The sequence below is a fragment of the Cololabis saira genome, chromosome 1 (genome assembly GCF_033807715.1).
Source record: "Cololabis saira isolate AMF1-May2022 chromosome 1, fColSai1.1, whole genome shotgun sequence".
NCBI classification, from domain to species: Eukaryota; Metazoa; Chordata; class Actinopteri; order Beloniformes; family Belonidae; genus Cololabis; species Cololabis saira.
In genome coordinates, this window is record NC_084587.1 from 11,126,073 (window position 1) to 11,140,746 (window position 14,674).

Here is a 14,674-nt window from a genome sequence, read left to right on the forward strand (position 1 = left end):
ACTTGTGTGGTTTTACTCACTTGGAAATACTTTTAAATTGTCTAATAAAACTTGTTTCACAACAGTTTTCTCTTCTGGGGTTTCTCAAAGTAAGGTAATGTCTCAAATTATAAACTGTACAACAAGATCAATAGTAAAATAAGGATAGTGAGAGAATCCGCAGTAAAAAAGGCTTTATTTGCTATATTCAAATAACATTTTTAAAAAGAAAAAAAGTAAACATTGCACGCAGAACAAAGAAAGGTGCTGTTCCATATAAAAAAATTTGCACAGAAATATGTACAAAAAAAAAAATTGCAGTGTATGTGCTGCTACTGCTGATGAGGTGTCTGGTCCACCATTTTCTCTAAAAGGTTCAGGAACCTGTCCATGTGTTCTTCATTCTTTTGACATCTTCTGTCTTCTTTGGCGGCCTCAGCTTGAAGGAAGTCCTGCATAGAGAGTTTCTTTTTTTTGGGGGGATCGGGGGGAAAGTGGACCTGATGCCTGAAGCTTCCAGCTTCCTCTTCCAGCTGGTGAGGCAGAGCTTGAGGCCGATGTGCTGGCGTCTTCCAAAGTGTTCTGAGATAAAAAAGATGGATACACATGTTGATTACACACATGACTGGACTATCATACACACCCACAACACCATACCAGGTTCATTATCACTGTATAAATAAAAATTACCTCTGTGCTTTCCTCTGAATTTGTCAGAGAGGACACCGGTGAGGATGGAGGGTCGATTATGTTCTGAAAAGAAAATAACAGTTAGATCTTCAGGTACTGTAGTGTCGTATCACTCACAATCAGGAGGAACCACCGGTCGTAGCACAAGCTAGCTATTGGAAGAAGGACTGGGGAATAAGATTGTGCTTTTTTACTGCTAAACTTACCATGAGTATTTGCGAGGGATCTTCATAAGACGCCAACGAACATGGAGGCTGGATTGAAGGTCTGGACCCCAAAAGCTCATGCATATCTTCGTAGAAAGGCCATGAGGCTGCTGTGGCCTCCCCACTGTCTGTCCCGGAGCACACACACACACACACACACACACACACACACACACACACACACACACACACACACACACACACACACACACACACACACACACACACACACACACACACACACACACAATTTACAGAAGATTATTAATAAATACTTTACATGGATTTTTTTTTGTTAAGCATCATCTCTTCAGCAGATAATATTACTTACCATAACCATTGCTTACCTTATATTTTTTTTAAGATTTTCCAATTTTTTGCCAATTTGTGCTGTGGTCACCTTTCCCTCCAGTTCCAGCTCTTTGATGAGTTTCCTGTAACAGAAAACAGTGATGAATAGTAGTTATACCATGGTTAAGGACCCCATCACAGATATTCTGCAAGCAGATAGCTAGATCACTCACTCCCACAGTGGTTTAGCAGCATATTTCTTCTTTGTAAAATTCTCCTCGTTGGTAATCCTAAAGCTTATTAGGTGTCGGACCTGATCCGGAGTCCCTGGAATGAAATGTGATTACTGCAATGCACAAACGTCCTCGTAAAAAAAAACAAACAAACAACAAAAAGAAAACGTTTGAACTATGATAACAAGGCAGCAAGCGACGTTATTACTTCGTAACCCCCCCCCCCCCCCCAAATAACGTTGCTGCCTTATAGTAATGTGAAATATACAACAAATTTGTAGAAAATATGAGAGTTAACGAGTAGTTAACAGGACACAGCAATGTTATCTACCCGACTCGTCATCAACAGCCACATTATCTTACGTTAACTCAGAATCAGAATCAGCTTTATTGGCCAGGTTCTAACATTGTCCAACAAGTAATTTGACTCCGGTAATTTCACTCTTTGGTATTAAAAATAAACAATAAACAATGTGGTATTTCTATGTACTGTTCAAACTGTTAAAACATACAAAAGCACTGTGATTTTTTTAATTCCATGGGACATTATACTTACATTTGTGGGTTCAATATCCTCCTGCTCTTTGCGGTTCGCCATTTGACTCAAAAAAATGAAAAAATGCTTGCTTGCTCAAAATCGAGACGAGTCTGTAAAGCATGTTTTCCTCGGTCGGCGAGCTTTAAATAGACGCAGCCTACGGCGTAGCTTACGGACCCTACGGCGTAGCTTACGTAGCCTACGGCGTAGCTTACGTAGCTTACGTAACCATATTCCGGCGCGATCTTAGCGAACAACGGACAAAAAAGGGATGATGTACATTCACTGAGTGAATATTATGAAAGTAAAATATCGGTTTGCGCCGAGAAATGTAATCAAAATGCATTTTTATGCAGAAACTAACTCAAAATATTGATTTTACTCCCAAAAAAAACAGAAATGTCCTCCATGTTTTTTTTTTTGATTCAGTCCGCAAATGACGACGAAAAGCATTCTGGGAAATCTTCATACCCCCTCGCTCGCCAAGTCAGCATCTGAAATCCCTCGATTTGAAGGGGCTATTCTCAGCCCCTAGCCCTCGTTATGCCCCCTCCCCCTTGGTGAAAAGAGGAATTGGGACACCACTACCTTCACGGGAACGCGCAAAAGTTAGGGTTAGGGAAGAAAAGGAGGGCGAGGGGGAGTATTGGGACGCACCCTAAGCTTTTTAGTAATTGAAGACAAACATGAAGGCAGAAAGGCCCGTAAACAGCAGCAGCTGAAGGTGACTGCAGTAAAGGCCTGAGATACCAGATCTCCAGAGAGGAAATTCAGAATTCATTTATTACGTTGGACTTAAGACCTAACGTAGGCATTACAGTTTTTTTCGATTGCTTACACACTAAAATTAAAAGTAGTACACTATTAGCAAAACCTTACACTCAAGAAGCAAAACATCAGCCCATATTTGCACAACTATAAGCACATTGTCAACCTCCCACTTGTTGCAAAACTCTACACACAGTGATTTTCAAAACACTAAACACACTAAACGTACATTAGACACAAAAATCTATCATAAAGTCACTTCTTTGCAATACCAAAGCACTGACTGTCAAATTAGCACACCGTCCAACCAGTTGGTTCAACACAGTCATCAGGTGTGCAAACACTTGTTTGCTTAAATGTAGACACACCAATCAGGTGTATCTACACTATAGAAAGCAGCAGGTGAGCTCATTGGTCTCCAAGCACAAGAGTCAGAGAAAGACTACAGTTTTTCTCGATTGCTTTGACACATTTTGCACATCATGGGTCAACTTTATCTAATGCTCACACCTTCTTTGCACAGCAAGAGTCCTCTCTGGCGAATCGGTTAACTATTTCTCATTGCTTTCACACAATTTTCTTTGACTTTTACTGTAATACACTTTTCAAAACAGTTAACACACTTCTCACAAAGAGACACAAAACATAACTGATTTACCATGGCAACACATTGCAGACACTTTGTAGCAGCCAATTGGAACTGCTCTCTCAATTCTAAAAAAATATCAGCACCTGTGTGAACTCTCTTTGCAAAACAAAGCAAGTAGTCCTCAACCTATCAAAGAGGTCAATAGCTTGAAGTTGACACCAAGCATGGATGGAGGAGGACGTGGACGAGGACATGTGGCCTGATCGTCAGGCCCGTGTCGACAATGCGTAATTTTCCTGTATTTTTATTTTTTTCATATTTACAGGGTTTCATTTGATTGTGTTTCATTTACAATACTTTCTTTGACAATTGACCTTTGTTGTAGTGCATATTGAACCCTGTCATTTTGATTACGTGCATGTGACAAGTACTGCAATAAATATTTTTCTGTCAGAATCTTGACATTTTGTACACAGTAGTACAAATGTAAATCAATGGTGTTGACAGGAACTTCAGCAATACAAAAACAGATCTACAATATTTTACTGTATACACATTTTCTGATTTTACTGTAAATACTCTGAGACAGTATATTTCTAAGTTATATAACTAAGTTAGAGTGCTCAATACAAAACCCAAATTGTAGTATGTTGTCAGTTGTAAAATAGTCAATACTATGAGGGTGTTGAACAAAAGTTGGTATTGATAGCTGTGGTTTCAATTTTGTTATCCATCGTTACAGTAAATAAATGAGAAAACACACATGTTCAATTGAGAAAAAATTCTAGGTTTTGATGGAAAAGTTTGGTTTTGATGGATGTGTGACAAGTTTTGAGAAAGTGGTGTCATTCTGCAAATATCATAAAGTGTTTTGGTTATTTCAGCTTCTGTTAAGGGCTTTGTGTGAGCTGTTTTGAAAAAGTAAACTGTGAATGGAAAAATGGGCCAAAACGATCAAGAAAAACTTTATATTTGTACTTTGTTGATAGTAGCCTACTCTTATCATAGGGACGTAGAATTGCTAAAAGTGTTTTAGGTTTATCACAGCAGAGTGTAACTCGTGCAAACAGAGTATAGTAATGTGAAACGTGTTTGTTTCATATGGTAACAAAGTGTGGTTTTGAAAAAGAAGTGTATAGTTTTTACAAGCGTGTTTAATTTTGCAAAGGATCTGTAGTGTTTTGCTAATTTGGTGTGTTGTTGTGCTAATTGTGTGTAGTGTTTTGAAACCACGGGCCCTGTTTTGAAAATCATGCTTAGGCAATCAAGAAAAACTGTAAATGTAAAGTTTAATCATTTGAGTATTTAAAATGATGGCCATTTGGTACCACTTGGAGCTGTGCATAATGATTGACTCTCACCCCTCTAGAAGGTTTACTTCAATTACTACATCTTTCTTAAAGGTCTATTTAAAAAGAAGAGGCCCCCACAACTGCTTTCTGATGTTTATCGCCCACCAGGCTTGCTGCCGCTCTTAACGCCACCGTTTCCACAGTTAAACTTGTGTCCAATTCTGCAAAATTGGATTAAAATATGTTCATCATCCAAATCTCTCTATGTACGCCTCAAAACTCAAGCATGTTATCATTGAGAACGCCGTTGAAGTTTCAGTTGATATAAACTGGATGAAATTTCTATGAAGTAAACGGTAATTAAATCATTAAAAAGTCAACATATTCCAAATATTTTCATGCATCAACTTTATTAATCCTTTAAACACATTAGTGAGCATTTATTGGATTACATTGGAGATTGATGAAGCATTGATTTGATTGATTATCAGCACATCCAACTGAACAGAAACATCAATATTGTCAAGAATCCATTCAAAATAGACTTGTAATCATTTATTGATTTTCTGCTGATATTTCAGACTTTATCTTTGGTTTTGAAGAAGTTGGAGAAGAGAGGCAATTAGCTGGGCCAGGGTTGCTGCATTGTTCGTTGCGGTGGTTGCAGTGGTGGCCTGAGTGGTGGTGGTCGCCTTAAAGAGAAATCAGAAACATCATTGTCAGACTTACAGAAATGATTTTCAGGAATTTCACAGTAAGTGATGGTAATGTCTGAATTAACATTATAGAAGAAAGAAGAACTCACCTCATTTGAGTTGGAGTTGGAATCGGAATCGGAGCTAGAACGAACAAATCGCTCCTGCTCCATCTGCTAATAAAAAGTAAAAGTTTGGTTCCATCATCCATATTACAAAGCAAAATACTGCTGTATACATATCTGATGATTCTTGTAACATGTAACACTTACAGGTTGAGCCAGAGTGAGACTCAGGAGGCATCCCAGTACAAGCGCTACCTTCAGCATGATTTCAGTGATCTCACCTGTGGGAACAAAAATAATATTAATGAAAACTTTCTCAAATGCACAAAACAATCAAGTGACTCAAAATAATTAAATACTCCAACATTCTCATGAATATAGTTCTGAAATTATTGAGTATTATAGTTACAATCAAGTCCTCAAGTCTTCAGCAGATTGTCACAGAGCGTCGATTTTGCTGTGTTGCTCTGAACATTGAACTTCTCTTTTATACACTTGCAGGAGCAGAGTTGTTGAGAAACTACAGTCATTAAGTAATCTACCACATCTATGATTCAAAGTGTGATTAAAGATGAGAGCTTAAAACTGTTTCTGGACAGGATTAGAAGGATATGTTGTAGTCTGCCTGGTGCTCTGTGTGAGAAACAATAAAATCTGAAGGATCTGCATGAAATTGAAAAGCAAATAGTTTTTCGTATCAATAAAAAGCACTGTATATTATCAGAGATGTGTAAGTTTACTCTCCACCCTTCAAAATAAACATATTAGTACATAGATGTCACACAAGTAAATACCTGGTCTTATATTACAAATTCAGAGGCTTAGTGGTTTCGATAAGTGACTGACAACTCCCACTGAATCCACCAGCAGTTACTCTAGTCTAGTTGCTCTAAAGTTAGTCAAATGTGAATATATAGTTGAGTTTAATCTTTGAAGTCTACACGGCTTGTCAGTCCTTATTGTCCTTATGTTTTATTGTGAAGGAAAATCATCAAACTCACTTAAGTCCTAAAATGTGCATCTTGAGCCATTAATCTTAAATACAAATGTCATACTAGTTTTGAACAAGAATGCAACATAGTCTGCATATCTTTCTTCATGAAATTCAATGTTGTTTTAAACATGGGAGTGAATCTTTATTAAAGTACACTGTTGTGTGTGTAAGCATTGGGATTAAAATAACATGATTTAAATTGGAAATAAGAAAAGAGACTGAAAAGTTATGGATTGGAAGTAGAGCATAAACAAGCCAGAAACATCACTGGTGTCAAAAAAACAAAGCACATGTAGACTTTTGATCAGTTATTGCTTTCTGGTTACATTTCAGATTTATCTTTTGTTTTAAAAAAGTTGTAGAAGGGCAGCGATGAGCTGAGACAGGAGTGATGGGATGTCCGCAGTTGGTCCCTTAAAGAGACAAACAGCAGATGAGTTTCTCAGACATTTTTCATGACATGTTCACGACATAATTAACTGTAGAGAAAATAGAAGATAAGAGAGATAATACACTACAAATGTACTTTATAAGAGACACGTTACTTAAAAAAACAACAAAAACAAAACCCCAAATAAACTAAAGCTTCATCCTAAGGGATCCAACCACAAGTGGCCAGTGCTTAGTATGTGTTCACACCTGGCATAAAAAAATTCCCCCAAATGTCTCTTGAATGATCATGTTTTATTTCATGTACTTTATAGATAAACATTGACACTATTTTTGTTGGCAAACCCCAAAATGCATTGTTATTTTATGTACAACTCACCTGTAACATTCACATGCTTTAATAAAGAGTAGGATGAAATAAATCATTTTCCTTCCTGATTTTGAAAACAAATACCAAATAAATCTATATGTACTTGTACTACACAAATTAGTTCCTATAGAGTTAAAGAGGAGGAATGGACTAGATAATAATTAGGGGGTGGTTTCAGACACTACCACTCGAAGAAGTGACGCTGAAAGAGAAACTGTCTTCAGTAACACTTCATTTAAAACAGGGGTGCCCAAACTTTGGCCCTCCTTGCCATTTGATGTTATAAAACATATTACTTATCTATTAGGTGTGCTCATAGCCACTACTTTATATATAGCAGTATGGGGCTAAACTCTTCACTCATGGTGCTGCTGAAGAAATCAACTTGAAAAATTGAGGATCTTTAAACAGTGGGCAAATTGCACACTTTTTTTTCTCTCTTTTTTACATTACAATAAATAATTTACTTAATTATATACAACTTTTTATTAATTTGGGAAGATCACCCATGACCCTTTGCACAAGCAGCATCATTCACAGATTTGCAGGTTAGACCAACAGACCAACATTGAGCGCCAAAGACAGAGGAGCACAGACAAGACACGTTTTAACCCAGCATGGGGAGAAAAATATTTTTTTACGGATATTAATTCTAAAGCAGTCTGTCTCATCTATAACCAGTCTGTGGCTGGACAAAAAGAATACAATGTACATTGCCACTGCGGGACTAAACACAGTGGATGTTAAGCGGGAAGCATGTTGTCATGCAATTTCTATGTAGTAAATATAAATCAAAACATATTTTCATGTATCAACTTTATTAAAACAGATTAATGAGCATTTATTGAATTGGAGATTGATGAAGCATTGATTTCTGATTGTCAGCATAACACAAATTGAACAGAAACATCAATGGTGTGGAAAATCCCAGTCAAAATAGATTTGTAATCACTTATTGAGTTTCTGCCGACAATTCAAACTCAACTGAATCTGTTTTGAAGAAGTTGGAGAAAAGAAGCAATCAGCTGGTTCAGGATTTGTGCAATAGGGTTTACACCCAGTACTGCACTGGGTGTAAACCCCATTCCCTTAAAAAGAAATGAGAAACATCATTGTCAGACATACGGCAAATCATTTCCAGAAATTTCACAATAAGTGACAGCTCGGGGGGACGTCCCCGAGGCCTAGGCCTGGGTCTTGGCGTGGGGCTTGGCAGACGTGGCGGGGGAACTTGACGTGGCTGAGGAACTCAGGATACGTGGAGCTGGCTGAGGGGGAGCCCGGGTCCGTGGTGCTGGCTGCGGGGGGTCCGGGACCATCACCGGAGCAGGGGCTGATGCGTCCGGGACCACCGCCGACGACGCGCCCGAGACCACCGCCGGAATAGCGGCTAGCTGGGGCGCCAGCGTCAACGCCGTCGTTGGCGTCGCCCCAGAGCCTGGATGCTCCGGGGGCCACCCCGAGCCAGGCGTGTTCCCCGGAAGGGGGATTCCTCCTCGTCCGGGGAGTCCAGCTCATCAGGGTGCCGCCAACCAGGGATTGTGAGTTCCGCCTCCTGGTACACAATGGCCTAGAAGGCGGCACTCTCGCCCACTGGGTCCATACTGGTCGGTCCATTCTGTCAGGCAGGTGAGGTGAGGACCCAGATGCAGGAGAGCGAGGCAGGAGTTTGCAACAAAAAGGGTTTATTCCAAAAAGGCAAGGACCAAAAACAAAAGCGCTGCTTGGCAGGATCAAACACTAACACAGGAACAGGGATCAAAACTGGAGCAAAAACAGGAAACATGGAGGGAAGCACAGTACGGACCGGCAGGGAACAAGAGAATGACAAGACCAGATATACTCAGGGGATAACGAGACACGACGAAACACAGATGCAGACAATCAGGGCAGATGGGACACAGGCAGGGCAAAACAGAAACTGAAAGGCTGGGGGGAATGTCAAACCCTGACACTTACAGACTGAGCCAGAGTGAGACTCAGGAGGCATCCCAGCACAAGCAGTAGTTTCAGCATGGTTTCAGTGATCTCACCTGATGGAACAAAAACAACAGTGAAGGCTTCCTCAGATGAACAAAATCATAAATTGAAAAAAAAAAGTTAAATACTCTCATATTCTCACACAAAAAAAACCCTGAAATGAATGAGCAATATAATTACAGTCAAGTCTTCCCGGCTTCAGCAGACGGTCACGAAGGTTGTTGTGTTGCTCTGAACATTGAACTTCTCTACATGAGCAAAGTTGTTGAGAAACTTCAGTCATTAAGACATCTTTAATATCTATTTCAAAGTGTGACTAACGATGACAGATACAAATTATCCCTGAATAGGATTACAAGGATATGTTGTACTCATCCTGTTGCTCTGATATAAATACTAAAATCCATGGGATTTGTTGGAAATTGAAAAATAAATCTGATCTTCGTGTTAATATAAATTATAGTTACTGTTTTTTTTATGGTTACATCGCCACCTAGTAGTAACAACTTCATAAATACACATCACACATGGAAATACCTGTTCTTACCATTTCAGATGAGTTGTTTAGTAGATAAAGTGCTAACTAGTTAGCAACGACACCCACTAAATCCATCAACTCGTTCTGCCTTGTTTTGGTTTAAGAAATATAAAAAGTTGCAGCTCTTCTTGAAGTTTGCTAAGAAAATAATAATAATAGAGAGTTCAATAGGCTACATGTTTGAAATATTCAATACTCAAGCAATTTTTTTTCTGCCTCTGAAATTTTCAACATATAGCCTAAGTCATGATGTATTAAAGCAAAGGAAAGGAATGAAACTGCTTTGAAGAAATAGAACTCCTTTGCAGTAAAATGAAAACAAATTAGATTTATTTTGAAGGAATTTATTATATTTGCATAAACTACCAAAGTAACTTTTGGACTGCTGTGCAGGATGTCCGTATGATCCGCTCCATACTGGTGTATCACACTGTGGGTGCTTTCACTCTGACCATTTGGATTGACGTTTGCTTGTAAACAGAGGAAAATGGACATTTAGGCTTCACAACGTCACATTATGCGACAGAAACGTCACCAGCGTCATGTGTGCGACCTGTGTTTACAATTTGTTTGGCCACTGTAGTTACTCAGGTCATTTGTTGATGTTTTTTTCCAGGATTCCGATTGGCTAGCATGACTTTATGCTTCTCGTTACACTGCCGCCTGTAGGTTTGGCTCATAGCACTTTAACAGCGAATTTATGCGGGTTTGTGTAAATTATGGTATTTTTCAAAACGTAGAAGAGGAAATATCTGTTTTTGTAAATATGTGGCCTTACACACAAGGACACGGGTTTTCAAAATAACACAGGAACTAAATACCAAAACTGTGACACGAGTGGTACACAGTGGTTCGTAAAGGAGCACATGCTGTAAACAAAGAGGGATTAACATCCAGTTTATTTCTGTTGTAAATGTGTTACCATAATCGCTTATCTTTTAGGGGATTGTATCCTATTAGTTCAACAGCAGCACATCTCATTTCTCTGAAGTTATTCATGATCATAACTCATCCTCACACTTCAGCAGCTTTTTTTAAAAGTCATTTGAGTTATTTTGATATTAAAAACAAAAAAGTAAATGAAAGTGAATGAAAAATGACTGTCCAACAAAGAGTAATTAATATTATACACATTTTTGATGGTGATGTTTTTTTTAATTGTGTTTAATGTGCTTGAAGTTTCAGTTGATATGAACTGTATGAATTTTCTATAAAGTAATTTTAAATTAAATCATTAACAAATCAACATATTCCACATATATTCATGTATCAACTTTATTAATGCTTTAAATACATTAGTGAGCATTTATTGAATTACATTGGAGATTGATGAAGCATTGATTCCATTGATTCTCAGCACAACGCAAAATGAAGCAAAACATCAATATTGTCAAGAATCCATTCAAAATAGACTTGTAATCATTTATTGATTTTCTGCTGATATTTCATCCTTTATCTTTGGTTTTGAAGAAGTTGGAGAAGAGAGGCAATTAGCTGGGCCAGGGTTGCTGCATTGTTCGTTGCGGTGGTTGCAGTGGTGGCCTGAGTGGTGGTGGTCGCCTTAAAGAGAAATCAGAAACATCATTGTCAGACTTACAGAAATGATTTTCAGGAATTTCACAGTAAGTGATGTTAATGTCTGATTAACATTATAGAAGAAAGAAGAACTCACCTCATTTGAGTTGGAGTTGGAATCGGAATCGGAGCTAGAACGAACAAATCGCTTCTGCTCCATCTGCTAATAAAAAGTAAAAGTTTGGTTCCATCATCCATATTACAAAGCAAAATACTGCTGTATACATATCTGATCATTCTTGTAACATATAACACTTACAGGTTGAGCCAGAGTGAGACTCAGGAGGCATCCCAGCACAAGCGCTACCTTCAGCATGGTTTCAGTGATCTCACCTGTGGGAACAAAAATAATATTAATGAAAACTTTCTCGAATGCACAAAACAACCAAGTGACCCAAAATTATTAAATACTCCAACATTCTCATGAATGTAATTCTGAAATTATTGAGAATTATAGTTACAATCAAGTCCTCAAGTCTTCAGCAGATTGTCACAGAGCGTTGATTTTGCTGTGTTGCTCTGAACATTGAACTTTTCTTTTATACACTTGCAGGAGCAGAGTTGTTGAGAAACTACAGTCATTAAGTAATCTACCACATCTATGATTCAAAGTGCGATTAAAGATGAGAGCTTAAAACTGTTTCTGGACAGGATTAGAAGGATATGTTGTAGTCTGCCTGGTGCTCTGTGTGAGAAACAATACAATCTGAAGGATCTGCATGAAATTGAAAAGCAAATATTGTTTTTCGTATCAATAAAAAGCACTGTATATTATCAGAGATGTGTAAGTTTACTCTCCACCCTTCAGAATAAACATATTAGTACATAGATGTCACACATGGAAATACCTGGTCTTATATTACAAATTCAGAGGCTTAGTGGTTTAGATAAGTGACTGACAACTCCCACTGAATCCACCAGCTGTGTCTGACTTCTTTTGGTTTGACAAATATGACAAGTTGTTACTCTAGTACAAAGTTAGTCAAATATGAATAGAGTTATATATTATTGTTAAAGAAAATGATCAAACTTGATTTAATCCTAAAATGTGCATCTTGAGCCATTAATCTTAAATAAAAATGTCATACTTGTTTTGAATCAGAATCAAACAGTCTGCATATTTTTCAACAGTGACAGTAACAGTAGTGGTGTCGGATCTCGAGAAGAAGCTGTTTAAGATGTCAGGAAGGGATCCCTGTTGATATGCTGGTTGGTGTCGGCAGTGTGCCATGATCCTAAGGCCTTTCCACATGTTCTGCGGGTCGTTGTTTTTGAAGTGCTCCTCGATGCGTTGTTTGTACATGAGTTCGGCCAGTCTTATTCCCTTTTTTAGATCTCTGCGGGCATTACTGTATGTCAGTCACCTGACCTATAAGCAGTGTCCCGGGCTTTGAGCATGTCACGGTGCGGTTGGAGTAGGACCCAGATGCAGGAGTTCCCAAAAAGGTGAAGCTCAAAGTCACCAAAAACGATCATTTCTGAAAACTCCGGCCAAAGTTGAGATTTTCAAAAACTCAGTTTTCACGTTTGCTTGTAAACGGAGATTTAGGCTTCAGAACGTCACATTATGCAACAGAAACGTCACCAGCATCATTTGTGCGACCTGTGTTTACAATTTGTTTGGCCACCGTCAATATTTTCTTGTATTTTACCTGTTTTATATTCTAAAGTCACACTTAAAAGTAACTCCACTTCTCTGTCACTCCAAACGAAAGACTCTCGTTCCGTCTTGGAAGTAACTGGCAGTCAAGGCTGATTTATGGTTCCGCGTTACACCAACGCAGAGCCTACGGCGTAGGGTACGTGGCGACGCGCACCGTACGTAGGCTACGCCGTCGATTTAACGCGGAACCATATTATTCAGGCTTCACACGTGTCATTTGTTGACGTTTTTTTCCAGGATTCTGATTGGCTAGCATGACTTTACGCTTCTCGTTACACTGCCCCCTGCAGGTTTGGATGCTCATAGCACCTTAACAGCGTATTCATGCGGGTTCGTGTAAACGAGGATATTTTTCAAAACGTATGTAGAGGAATTGTTTTTATGTATGTATAATCATTTGGTTGAAATATAACATTGGTAACCTTCTACTTCAAAAAAAGAGCTTTATGAACTTTAAGCTAAAGGAGGAAGAAAAAGGACAGTGTGCGTATCTCTCCGGCATGTGTGCCCCTGAGTGACGCAGGTGTGGATGTGTGTTTCTCTCCGTGTCTCTCTCTCTCTCCCTCTTTCTGTGTGGGGGTATGTGTGTGTCTTTCCTCCCCATCTTGTAGTAGAAAGAGAGTAATAGTTTTGTATAATCAGTGTTATTTTTAAAGCTTTGGTGTCCACGAAGAATCACTGCAACTCCATGAAAAGGAATGTGTGTGTTATGAAGTATCTGCTTGTATTTGCTCAGATGGGAAGGAAACACATGCTTGGGCCTCTTGCAAATAGGCCTCACTTTGTGTATGTGCAAAATTATCTCCCCTTTCTTGGGTACAAGGGGCGTCATACATCACACCAGGTGTCTAGAGAGAGACTGCCCTTGTTTGAACAATTTACACCAAGATTAGTAATAAATGAGTATCTCTCGGGGAATCCTCCCTATGAGGGCCAAAACGATCTCCAGATTTTAGGCAATGACACGAGACTTGGGAGACGACACCTGTAGTGGTAAAAAAGACGCTGGGGAGGGTGGATAGTGAGGTAAGAAGTTGAATGATTTATGTATGTACCACTTGTGGAACTGACATGAGGAGAAGGTTACAGGGATATTGTTGGATACAGGGGTGTGGCCCCCAGACCCTTCAAAAGTATATAAGAAGGATGATTTGATGCAAAGTTTTAGAGTCGGTACCGGGACCATGCCGGCTCTCCTGTGTGTGGTACTGATTGTAATTCTTGCAATAAAGACCTGCACAGTATTTGGACGGAACACCAGCTGAAACTTTGACTCCAGTGTTTTCTTCAAGTCCGCGGATGAAGGAAAAACTTAGTCTATGTGGGGTAGGAAAAACTTAGAATCATGTGGAGGTCCCGAAAAGGATTTTCTCCACACGTAGAGGGGGAAATATCCGTTTTTGTAAACGTGGCCTTATTGTGAACCTACGGAGCCCCTAAAGGGACCCAGATTTTATTTTTTTTATAATGAGTTTTAAGCGTGTGCGTGAAACCTTTACGCGCGCGCATAAAACCTTTAAGTGAGTACGTAAAGTTGTTTACGTGAGCACGTAAAACGTTTATGCACTCACTTAAAAGTTTCACGCGCTCTCGCAAAACTTATAAGTGAGCGCCTAAAAGTTATTCTACGTGAGCGCGTAAAAACAAGTACATGCTGGAACAGGAGACCCTACAGTTGCGCCCTGCTCTGTTTATGAATGGAAATGACATTACAGGATTTAGCTGAGCTATATTTTAACCTGGGACTCCATTATAAGGACATTACCACTTTGCTTGCAAGTAAACAACTTTACGTGCTCACTTAAAGGTTTCACGCGC

The 14,674-nt window shown here is 39.0% G+C and overlaps 2 long non-coding RNA genes across 2 annotated transcripts; both read right to left on the reverse strand.

The window, feature by feature from the left end:
• Positions 1-230: 230 nt before the first annotated feature.
• On the reverse strand, positions 231-939 carry LOC133450875 (uncharacterized). The gene is made up of 3 exons (XR_009783129.1): positions 876-939; positions 670-732; positions 231-561 (listed from the first exon to the last, which is right to left on the reverse strand). It is a non-coding gene; the product is annotated as an uncharacterized LOC133450875 (long non-coding RNA).
• Positions 940-1,242: 303 nt separating this feature from the next.
• LOC133450881 (uncharacterized) lies at positions 1,243-2,040 on the reverse strand. Its single transcript, XR_009783131.1, has 3 exons — positions 1,956-2,040; positions 1,400-1,493; positions 1,243-1,309 (listed from the first exon to the last, which is right to left on the reverse strand). It is a non-coding gene; the product is annotated as an uncharacterized LOC133450881 (long non-coding RNA).
• Positions 2,041-14,674: the final 12,634 nt, after the last annotated feature.